The following is a 13,051-nucleotide window of genomic DNA, read 5'->3' as shown; positions in this document are numbered from 1 at the left end:
CTCGTCCTGACTGGAGGTAAACTTAATCCTTGGTCTTCTGCCTTCTGGCCTTCTTCGCTCGGTTCTCCTCCTCTTCCCTCTTCTTCTGTCAAAACTTTGGGGATCACTCTCAATCAACACCTTACTCTTCATTCGCACGTTAGCACGGTGGTCTCTTCTTGTTTTTTTGTGTTGCGCACCATCCGCAAGATTTCACGTTTTTTCTCTCTCTCAGCCCTCAAACTCATCGTCATGATGATGGTTCTCTCTCACCTTGACTATGGTAACGCACTGTACAACGGCATTCCTAGTTACGCCCTTCGCAGGCTTCAGCTAGTGCAGAACCAAGCTGCCCGCTTGGTCCTCAGGTTACCTAGATCCCAGCATATCACCCCGTCTCTCTGTTCTTTACACTGGCTCCCTATAAAAGAAAGAGCCCTGTTCAAGCTTGGATGTCTGACTTTCCAGGCTCTTACCGGGACAGCTCCTGCTTTAATCAATTCTAACATTCACCACTACATTCCTAGTAGGCAATTACGTTCTTCCTCCCTATCTCTTTTAGTGGTATCCCGATTCAAGAAAAGCAGGTCAGGAGGCTGTAAGTTCTCTGTCCTTGCCCCATCCTTTTGGAACTCCTTACCCCTCTCCATTCGAACATCAACATCTTACATGGAGTTTCGTAGGAGACTGAAAACTTTTCTGTTCTCACAAGCCTTCTCATTTTGATCCAATGTTGTGCCTGCTCTTGAAGCTGTACTGACCCCGCAGCGCCATGAAATCGCTAGGTAAACGTGCGCTATATAAATATTTTTAAATTCAAATTCAATTTTGACAGTCTATGTGCTTCCAGTCAAAGAAGCAAGGCAGACTTCTGTTAACCAGCCAATAAAACATTAGCTTCTATGCATATCAATCTTCTTTACAAGAAAACAGAAACAAATTGGTCTTAACTACAACTAGTTATTGAAACATACCAGCCTCAAAATACTTTTTAAAGAGATATTATGTAATGTTTTTGTTACAAATCTCAACATTGTATAGTTTGTTTTTGGTGTTTTGGGGAAAGTGCAGGCTTATTTATTGCTTGTTTCAAAGATTCCAATTTTAAATGGTGAGTAGTTATACACAATTTACTTTTGTACTGATCGGTAATGATGGTACAGGTATTGTACAGTGCTTACTCATTCCTCAAAGGTATTGTACAGTGCTTATTAATTCCGCAAAAACAGAAAAATGACTAGACAAATTGCAGTATCCGCTCCCAAAGATGTTGCAATAAGTAGTGTAGTGAAAAGGAAAAGAATAGTGATAGACTTTAAAAGAAATAAACAACATGTAAAAGTGAGCCAATTTAATAATATAAAGGCTAAGGAACTTAAATTAGATTGAGTAGGCACTGTAAATCATAACACATAAAACAAAATCAGAAGGGGTCTCACAATTGTTCGCAAAGCATATTAAAAGTGAAATGTTAGATGGAAAGATGAATGACAACAACAGACTACTACAAGCTTTAACCCAACTTAAAAATCAACCATACACATCGACTAATATTCAAGCTTCCAACACAAATCAGAGATGGTTTTTCCATAATGTAACAAACTGTGATATTAGACGGGATGTTAACATCGTACAGGATCCCAACTCTAGAAAATCACCAGAAGAACACTTGGGTAGTGAAAAGGGTAGGAAAGTATTAAGTGAGTTAAAAACTGATATTGGAACCATTGACATTTGGCAAAGTTTGAATCATACAGGCTAGGGAGTTTACTTTTTACTCAGCATGTGGTGCTAGTTAATACTAGAGTAGCTATCTGTAGTAACATTTAGTGTATCCCATTAGTTTCCTGATTGTGAAATCATTCCTCTGCAACTTTAAATACTGTTTTGGTAAAGGAGGATACAAGATAGAAAGGAGAAGGCCGTATTAAGGCTTACTAAAGGAAAAAGAATGTCAAGATTTTGAGATTAAGAAAGTCATTGAATTTGTTGACATCAATAGTCAATCAATCAATCAATCATTTGTAAAGCGCATTACATACCCGCGAGGGTCTCAAGGCGCTGGGGGGGGGGGCGCTACTGATCGAACAGCCAGGTCTTGAGTATCCTCCTGCCTGTATAGTGCCTCAAGTGTCATCAGAAAGTTAGAGGTTCTTAATTATAAAGAGGATGAGTTAAAAGTTGAAAGTGACATATAACTAAAATTTGGTGCACGAAGAGTGCACACAACATTCAGAACCAGACATTTCTGGGAAGTGGGAGAAAATAAATGTTTTGCTCATTGCCTATAAACCTTGAAAAGATGAAACTCAATTAAGATATATAATATTCAAAAGAAGAACTGGTAAGATCATAATAAATTATATGATCAACACATTCTATGAGAAAGTTGTATATACCAGACGTAGTAGCAGATTTAGACCAGATTAAATTCAGAAACATTACTTGACAGAATAACAATCTAAATAATAATGTAAATTGTAGGTCACTGTGTTTTTTCTGGCATCTGTGTACAATCAGTAAAATGTTGCATACTGGTCTTGAAGCAAGTGTCATTACAGTCAACTATCATTAAAGCTTAAAGTCACACTGGACTCTATGGATATAACAATGGTTCTGTTTTCTTCAATACTCTTTGCAATATTTTTGAGCCCCTAGAGAAGGAATTAGACAAGAACTAAGTATTACAAAATAATCAACTGTACGATTAAAATACATGAAGTAGCTTATTATTTTCTGAACCAATGTCAACAGTGTCATTGTTGATGGATGTTGTGGCAAAGGTTGGATCACTGTCAGGATATTGAGTGAATGTAGCCACATGTGAAATAATGGGCATCTCTATAGGATGCTTATACATTATCACAGATTTATTGAAATTAAGAGTAGCTAAAGAAAATATAACCTATCTTAGAATTTAGATAACTAAAGATTTTGGAGAAGCAGTTTGCATAAATATAGAAGCAACATTAGAAAAGATGGAACATTGTCAGTATTCGCTGACTATCAAAGCACATTCTGGTTTCCAAATGCTGCAGGGATCTTGAATCTGGCGCTGGAACAATTGCTGTAGCAAAAAATGTGGGTTTAAGAATGCTTTGTGCACAAGAGAGCGCTAGTGACCTAACAACTATTGGTGTTACAGGATATTGCTGAAGTCACTGTAACTCCAGAGAAGTGTAGCTTTAATGTGGAATATGTTGGGGTGTTGAACTATTAAAATAATGGTAAATGAGGCTGAAACACATTCATGGATAACGAAGCATGAAGCAGATTTTCTCATTTCACAAAAACCGAAAACACCATATTTCTATTCACTTCAGAAAACGCACAAAAAATAGATCACCTCCATCGGGACGCCCAATAGTTTTGGGAATAGGTTCAGTTCTTGATCCACTTTCTCAGTTCGCAGACCAATTCCTCAAACCCCTAGTCCAAAAAACACCTACTTATTTGAAAGATACCAGAGACTTACTAAACCAATTGATCGGTATGCCATGTAATGAGAAGAGATGCTCTTGGTATGATTAGATGTAGAAAGCCTCTACACAAGCCTCCCTCAACAAGAAACACTTCAAACATTAGAGAACATCCTTTTCTCTGAACAATGGAAATACAGAACACCCAGGCATTTTGTGTTAGATTGTTGCAGACTGGCATTACCCGAAAACTTTTTTGTGCAAGGTCATGGAACTTCCATGGGCAGCGCTTTTGCGCCATCAGTAGCAGGACTCTACGTGAGTGAGTTTGAAACCAGACATGTTCTAAATGATGAAAACCCTTTCTTCTCCAAAGTAATATTTTGGTAACGTTTTATCGACGACATCATGGTAATTTGGAATGACACCAATGAGAACTTGGAAAAATGTATCCAGTGGTTAAACAACAGAGACAAGTGCTTACAGTTCACATTCACATCCAACTTGCCTTATAGCCAATTTTTGTGGCTCAAACGCAATTGTAGTAAACTATAAGACTATACAAAGCAAGCCAGTGATTTAACAGAAAAATTGAAGAAAAGAAATTACCCTATCAAAACAATACGGAAATGCCAAGGAAGAGCCAAACATCAACCCCGAGAGTGTCTCCTAGAAACTATCCCAAAAGAACCAACTGAGGACCTTATGACATGTGTGACCACCTATAGCAGGGCAGCAAACGCAATAAAGAAGATAGTAAATAAAAACTGGAGGATCATCACATCAGGGAAACTAAACTGGCCGAAGCCCAGATTCGCGAACAGGAGAACCAGAAACCTAAAAGATATGTTGGTCCACACCAGACCACAATTGAAACCAAAGATAGAAAATATTACAATGAACTGGAATATGAAACCAATTACGGGACATTTTCCCTGTGGATCATGCACGGTATGTAAATTAACATCAGCAACAAAGACTCTCAACTTGTCTGCAAGTTTAATTTGGACCCAACGACAACACACTAACTGTAACTTTACTCATGTCATATACATGATCACGTGCCCTTGCACATGAAATACGTCGGCATGACTTGCAGAAAAGTGAAAGTGAGGATTGGAGAACATAAGAGCAACATCAAGACCAAAACAATAACCACCAAGATGAGTAAGCATTTCCTTGAACAAAAACATACAGCTGAAGAAATCAAGTGGACAGTCATAGAAATGCTACAAATGAAAAACAACAATGCAGAACTAATTTTATTTGCGAAAGAACAGAGATGGGTGGACCGTCTGCAAACAAATGTTTTTGAACTCAATGATGATGTGCCATGGCACCAACTGTATTGAAGAATCCAAAAAGAAAAATTAGGAAATTAGGGTGAAATGAGAAGATGAAGGCAAAGTCATCTCTATATAGAAATGAACAACCGAAGGGCACAACTGATCCTCTTATGATTGATCTGCATAATCTTAACACTCTTCGTATACATTAACAAAGAATTCAAAACACTTTTTGAGTAAATACCTATAATTAATTTATAATAATTTATGACATAGGTAGATATTTGATACAAGTAGGACACCTTTGCACATGGAAGGGAAGATAGTCTTTTCGCCATCACTACTGCAATAGATGATAGTCCTCTATCTACCTCCTCAAATCGACCCGTACACTTTCAACATTGTATACATACACTCACAAACAACTCTTAATATTTCCGAGTAAACACCCATGATTCTGGTTATTTGTAACAAATTGCAAAATAAACTATAATATGAGACATTTTTGTACACTTGAGGGTAAACCGTCTTTTTCTACCCCCATTGCAACAAACGACAGTCCTCTTCCTACCACCATAGCTGTGGCGACAGAAAAGAATGAGGGAACTTCCAACCCCTGTCTTCCGGGGCCGAGTCAGCACAAGAAAGAGAATCGCTACAAGCTGGTAAGATGAACACGAGGACTCGAATGCGAGAAAATAAAGTAAGCGTAGATACTAACGTATACCTTTCTCGCTTCCCACAGACTAAGAGAAAATGTCTAGAGCAACCCGATGATACACACAAGTTTTTTATGTGAGGTAAAAGCGTGTCCTCTGCTAATTAAACCGCCATTTTCCTTTTATTATTCATAAGCATGAGAACGCGGGTATTTAAACCAACTGCGATATTGAAATTACCAAAAGAGCAATAAAAAGGTTTAAGTGAATAAGAACAAGGATATCCTTGCGAACACTCAGTAAACATGCCCTTGAGATTTCGCAAACATAAAGCCAACACAGAAACCATTAAGCCCCTTTGGAATATACTGGTATGATGCACTTAACAACTGTAATAGGCACGCTTGGGATAAACAGCAAAATATATATGATTTCAATCCATTTAAGAGTGTACTAAAAAGATCTACACTTCCAGGAATTAATGCAAGTAAATTTCCTAGATAGAATCGATACTTTTTAAGAAAACCTCAGTGCACCTCCCAATGTTGATACCACCATATGATGTCCCAAAGATAAAGAGGGTTAATAGCAACCTCGTGAAATTAAGCTAAAATGTAGCGAGAACATTTGAATGTAATTGTTGATGTCTGTTGTGTTTGTCTCTGTCTTTTGTGTTTCTTTTCAATTTCAGGCACGATTGGCCTTTTTGTTTATTAGTGGAACACAAGAACCACTGACAGTAGCTGCACAAATTGTGTGAGTACTTACCCTTTGATTTGGTCCTGAAGAAAGCCCCATAGACCCGGCTGGGCACAGTGGGGCTGAAACATGTCGGCCTAATTTTAACCAAAAGTATAGAGGATCTAGTAACTCGATCCAAACCTACACACCGTTGTTTTTACTGATCTTGAATCATCCTTTTTTGTGATAAACCAATTTGACTTGAGATGGACAAGTTTTTTTTATTCACATTCTTTTTTGAGCACTTATAGACACAATCCCCCACATGCATCAATCTAGGATTTTGCATTTCTTAAATAGGGAAAATTAAGGAATCGCTATTTAGGAAATGCAAAATCCTATGCATCAAGAAATCCTAAACGTTTTTAGGATTTCTTAATTTTCGGAAATTGCGATTCCTTAATTGCGAATCGCAATTAAGGAATGGCATTACATTGATTCCTATGGGCCTAGAGGCCCATAGGAATCAATGCCGTTTTGCATTTTTTTTTTTTTGCACTCGCAATTTGTTGATGCATTGCAAGGGTGCAGAGGGGGGTCCAAAGGACCCCCCCCCCTGCACCCCTGAAATGTATTTTCAAGTGCATGTTTCACACACACATGTCCTAAGGACATGTGTGTCTGTAACATGCAAGTTTAAAAAATGCATTTTTTTGCTTTTTTATACATTTTCGCAAATTAACACGAGGGTCAACCTCGTGTTAATTTGCACTTCCAATTTCAAAAATCGCAATTTTCAAAAAAATGATGCATTGCAATTAAGGAATCGCACAAATGCGATTCCTTAATTGCATTTGCATTTTTAAGGAATGCAAAAAATAGCGAAATATGGCACTCTGTTTGATGCATCCCCAAAACGTATTTAGGAAGTGCAAACGGCCGAATTTACCGATTCACACCGTTTGCACTTCCTAAATAGGTTGATGCATGTGGGGGAATATCTGGACACTACTACGTATCCAGTGGTTACCACTGGCTAGAGGTAAGCATAAAACAAAGGAAGACCCGATGATGATGCACCAACGCATTGTAATTGGCGGAGAACCAAGATAGACCGCCTTCCAACTACGTGCGTGTATGAGGGTTTTTTTATTAAAATAAAACCCTGGAAACGTAGTTACAAGTTGCCCATTTTCCCCCATCTTGATTTTTGGGGGTGTTGAACAGCCAGATTTTCTGGTACTAGGGAAGGGTCGTGCGTGGATTGATGCAGACGGACTTACCTTTGGCTCACTTACTGCAAACATTCACTGCAAAGACATGCTGTAGGTTTGAAGTTCTAGCCAAATATGAGAGGCACGGCCAAGGTGCAGGAAGCACAAGCTCATATTTAAGTAACAAATAGGGTAGGCGGAATAAAATATGCCAAGAAGAAGCCCAGCAACTCCTTCTCTATCTAGAATGAGTTCCTTCTAGTAGAGAATTATCTGAACTGAAAACAACTAAATTACACATTTTAAGGAAATGCATAAACAAAATTAAAATTGGATATTCTATGTTCAAAGATGGCCAGTATAAGACTAGTAGAAGGAGCCAGGCGCCTCTAGGGAGTGAAAGGAAAGAAATGATGTCACATAACGAAGCAAGTTTAAAGTTAGCAGCAACAGCTGTAATTAACGCAAACGGTAAACAGCATCTGAGGCAGGCAAAGTCTACCACGGATGTGCTGTTGTTTGAAGTCATAGCCCACCATGAGGGGCTTGGCCAGAGTGCAGCAAACGTGTCCTACTCTCCAAGGAAAGAATGAGGGGAATTGGTCTCATTTTAGTGAGGTGGTGAAAACAACTGCCCACCACTAAGCTAAATTTGGGTACATAGGGTCATGGCTGCACCTAGGTTTTTCCCCTTAGTGGCTTGCGAGAGGTTTAGCTCCAGTAATATAGGAATGGAAAGCAATATTAAGTTTGCTCTGCCTTTGTTACCATATGTATTTACCTCACTTTTCTCATTGTTGAGTTTGAGTTCATGTTCCCCCACCCAGGTTTTGACCTTCCCTAGTGTAGCTTAGACGTCAGTGGAAGACGTTGGAGAATTGAAGAGCCTGAATTTCCAGCAGTTAGAATTTACACCTGTAAAACCGAGAACTTTATATATTACCGAGTATCATCTGCATATGACTGCATCTTTACCAAGGAATTGGACAACAAGGAGAATAGAGGGGCAAGGTAAATGGTGAAGAGAACAGAAGAGAGGTGTAGACCCTTGAGGAACACAAAAGACTGAAGTTACACTCCAGAAACTAAGGACGTCAGTTTGAGAGCAAGAGGAAAGAAAAACCATCAATCCGTTAAGTGAAATTTTAACTCCGTAAGTTACTGAGGTAAATCTATTCAAAAGAACAGCAAGTTACACATTTTCATATACTGCAAAGAGAGCCAGCATCACCAACATGGAACCACCCCCTCATCCAAGAATATGTTGGAGTCACCCGGAAGCCAGCTAAGGAATTCTATTGCTATGCCCAGGCTTGAACCAGATTTCTGAGACAGCTCTTAGTATATCAGTAGGTGTGTTCATTATTAGTGGTAACTATTTCAAGGTCCATGGCAAGTAGTAGCAAGTTCGAGATTGGTGGAAGCAGGCTGATAAAAAAGAATCCAACGTCACCTTGTTTTTTATCAGTAAAGTGGAGAAACGGCCAGAAAGCTCTTTGTTGCTATGTTAGGGCTGGACTAAAGGCACAAAGGCAGCATCTGTGGATGTGATGATCGAAAAGAGATGATTGGTGTATGTTAAATGGAATTTCTCAGATATGACTGGATGAGAGAAAAAAACGGAGAAATTAAGTGAAGGAAAATGGACAAAGTGCTATCTTTACAGGACATAGCACCCCAACTTCTGTCAAAAATACATGTGTGGAAGCTTCCAATACTTAAATGATATTGCAGTGTGTAAACCGGAAGATGAATGGAAAAATGAATTGTCATTTAAGGATAAGGAAAAAGGCTGGCTTCTCTCACATCACAATTAAAATATTTGACAACAAACCTCAATCTGCTTTTTATCAGTATCACTACGGAGGATTTGATTGACAACAGATTAGATTAAAAAAATAGGCATATTATAGAACAATATGTATATACTAGATGAAGGAGGATACGTCACAATGCTTTGGGATTGTGACGTAATGACTCATTGTTTGGTGGTGTGATTTTTTTAAGGCCAAATACGGTTTAACAAAAATATCTATCGTCTTGCAGTAGCTGTTAATTTTCCTTTCAGTACCACGTCATGAAACCTTACATGAAATAATATATATCTTAAGAAGTATGTTAATAGGACGCAAAGTGACTAATCTGCGTGAATGCTGGCATTCGGTTAGCAAACATACGTAGAAAAGCTGCAATGGAAGAGCTGGGACCCGATTCACAAAGGTAATCTGAGATGTAAGTCTAACTTTACGGCTTTCGGTATTCACAAAGAGCATTTACGAATAGTAAATGCCCTCTGTGAATACCGAAGGTCATAAAATCAGACTTTCGTCTCTGTTTACCTTTGGGCATCGGGCCCCTAGTATTTAAAATGAGAGATCCACTAAATACACTGAAGTGTATTTAGATCTCTCTTCAGTTATCTTTTCAGAAACTGAATAGTTAGGTGCATTAATATCTACAGATGGGCCAATGCCTTTTCAATCTGATGATTTTTGTATACTTTTTAGTTATGTTTTGTACTTTCTTGAGAAATGTGTTAATACAATGGACTTTTATTGAGGGGTCTATCGCGGGGAATGTAACACATTAGAGAATAATGGAATGTGCAATTGTAACGAAACGTGTATTTATATACGAAAGCATCTCCCCACACTCATCACATTTGTATCCTATGATCAGCATTCGTATGTTGTCTCCAAGTAGGTTGATGTGTTTCCTGCACCGAGTGATATTATTATACTATGCCCAGTTATTCTATATTTATCACATTACCACAACATAACATTCTCTGCACACTGGGCCAGTGAAAAGTATCTGCCTCTATATACCCAGTCAATTCAACCTTTTTGCTCCTGTGCACCCAGAAAACTAAACCCATCAGCAGTCTTAGACATATAAATGTATGTTCACCCTGCCAGATTGCACAGATTCATAACATAATCATGTCATCCAGTTTCAAATGTAATACATCACTAAACAATACATTAGTCAAATACATCCTTGCCGTTCACTGTCAAATATGCTCTTCCCTAATGATTACGAAACACAATAAAATACAATGCTCGTTAACTCTGGTCAACAAAAATCCCGCAACCGTAAATTATGCCCTGATGGCTAGAATGTGCCCCGACATACAAATGCTCACAGTATTACATGACATCCTTCCAGAAGTGCCAAGTAACGTCAGACAATATTTTCGCTCACTCCAATAATATGAATTTCTCAGCGTAGCATACGCATCTATCAAGTGGCAAAGTCATATATACATTTTGGAGCTGCACAGTTGTTTTTCAAACATTGATATCATTATCGCGAGACATCTCGGGAGCTGATGGACTTTGTTCTGGCTTGCTGCGATGTAGAACCCCGCGTGGTTGCTAATGTCTTTCGCGAATCACACACCAGACGTGTTGAGGCAGAAAAGGCTGGAAAGAATAATCAGTTGATATAAAAAGAGAACTTGTTTAATCCTGCTAAACTAGAGACTCCCTGTGGAAATTTCCGAATGGTGTCATTTTATTATCCACTAAAGCTTGTTTGTTTGGCAAAGGAAGAGAAGCAGTGTGAGCGTAATACTTACATTTTACCAGAAAGACGCAGAACCCTCCCTATCGGAAGATGAATTTTCTTGGTGCAATAGTGACTTTGCTTCATAGGTGCTGGGAGTAGGGAAGCGGCGGGGTGGGGTAGGAGGGGGGGGGGGGGGGTTCTGAAGAACCCCTAAAAATAACCATGCGGGAGGTCAGAAGGTTAATGAGCAAAAGGTGCCTTTACATTTTGGGTTTATCTTGTTACTTTTGCTGTGAGTTCAAAGACAATTGTCAGGCTAGGTCAAATTGCTGGTTATTTGGAAAGGGTGTTTACTTTTTATTTCTCTGACTGCAAAGTGGGAGGGTTTTGTAAAAGTGACCAAGGTGACATTCTTGCAGGGTTATTGGAAGTGAAAGGAAAGACTGTAGGATGTGGGTTTTTTCACCCTAACACACAAGCACAATTTAAATACCTGTATGTGAACTCTTCATATTTCAACATGTATCAGTAATTAGAAAAGAACAAATTAAGTGAGCTTTATTTGGTGATGCACAAACGATAAATAGTAGCTGAAACCAGATTTCCATACATCATCCTTTGTGCACTACATAGCTTTACCACTGCAGGTCTGTGCAGATTCAGTGGTCATTTCAACGGAAAGTGTGCGGTCTGTAAATGACAGTGCAATGCAGAGCAAGTGTTGCAAAATGCACCACTGGCTATATACTACACTCTTACCACACGCCTTCTGAAAGGGCGTGGCACATGCTACACTCGTGTTTCTGTGTGACGCTTGGAATTTTCACGATCCCTATGACTTCAGTGATTAACAATTAATGGAAGATCCCATCTCTGAAAATTGTTCCTGCACCTATGCTTCGCTTTCCAAAACATGTTATTGTATGAGCTCAAGGATGAACATGTTTTTATCAATATGGATTGGCACAATGGTATCTTTTTCCATGTTGGTAAACAGTTCGTTTGTTTCTTTATTCGTCTATCAAAAGATAGTCATAAAAGTACATCATAGTAAAAAAAAACGTTTTGTTACATAGGTACAATCATATTAATAAAATCATTTATTTCCTTATAATAAAACCGTAACATCCCAATTCATAATAATACATCACATAAGAGTCAAATCTTAAAATTTACACAAGGATCTAAAACTAGTTTTTTAAATTCCATAGGGCATGTGATTTCATTTTTGCTAGATACTCAAAGTTTTTCTCATTTTAATTGCTTTCAGGATAAACAGGGCAACACTAAAACAGGGGCTTCAGATAAAAGCATCTAAAATTCTTATAAAAATTGCAAAATAGCAAGAAATGCATTGTACTCGGCTTACTCCTGTTGTCACATGGACATAGCACATCTTCAGACGGATGAAACCGCATTGTCAGGAAAGCTACAAGATAATGAACAATGCCACAACTAAATCTAATTAACACATACAGATGATGGGCATAGGTAACATATTATAGGTAATTTTTAGTGCTTGCCTCTATACTATTTGATATATACTGTGCAACATTTGATTTGTCCTTTTCCATCTTAGATCTGAGGTCCAGCCTAAGTTCTAGAAATGTGTTTTTTTTATCTCTTTCTTTGTGTTCATCAGTGTTTTAGAATTTTCTGACCATATTGTTTCCTTATACATGTCCTTCAATGCGGAATTAATATATGACAATCATGGTATTTTAAGTGCATCATGCAGTTTAAGGCAATCTAAAAGAATTTCTTTTGCAAAAGTAGTTTCTTCCCTTTTCCATAATGAGTCCCAGAATAATAATGGTTGTACCAATAGTAGGTCTTCAATAAACTGGAGGCCCATCTCATGATGTACAATGGTATTTGATGCAGATGGTGGTAAATAAAGCAGGCATTTCAGGAAGAGGTTTTCTTTTATTTGCAAGACCTTGTTATTTGTGTGACCCAATAGCCCTGCCCCATAAGGGGCTGTACTTACAGCTTTGGCTTTGTATAAAGCTACCATCTCATAAATCAGCCGGTTTACTAGTTTGGTAGAAAATTTAAATATACCCTGGGTTGCCCTGTTCATTTTGACTCTAATATTAATAACATGTCGAGACCAAGAGCCATTATCCATGAAGTGGATACCTAAATAGCAAAAGGATGAGACCGTCTGGATAGTGCTTTTTTCAATGAAGAAAGTTTTGGGTGGTTTAGGTTTGGGCCCACAGATCATGGTGTATGTTTTGGACTTATTTATAACCATTTTCTTCTGTACCATAAAGGTAGAGAATGCGTTCATCAGTATC

This window comes from Lissotriton helveticus, chromosome 6, assembly GCF_964261635.1.
Source record: "Lissotriton helveticus chromosome 6, aLisHel1.1, whole genome shotgun sequence".
In the NCBI taxonomy this organism is placed as follows: Eukaryota; Metazoa; Chordata; class Amphibia; order Caudata; family Salamandridae; genus Lissotriton; species Lissotriton helveticus.
This window is presented reverse-complemented; position numbering follows the sequence as displayed.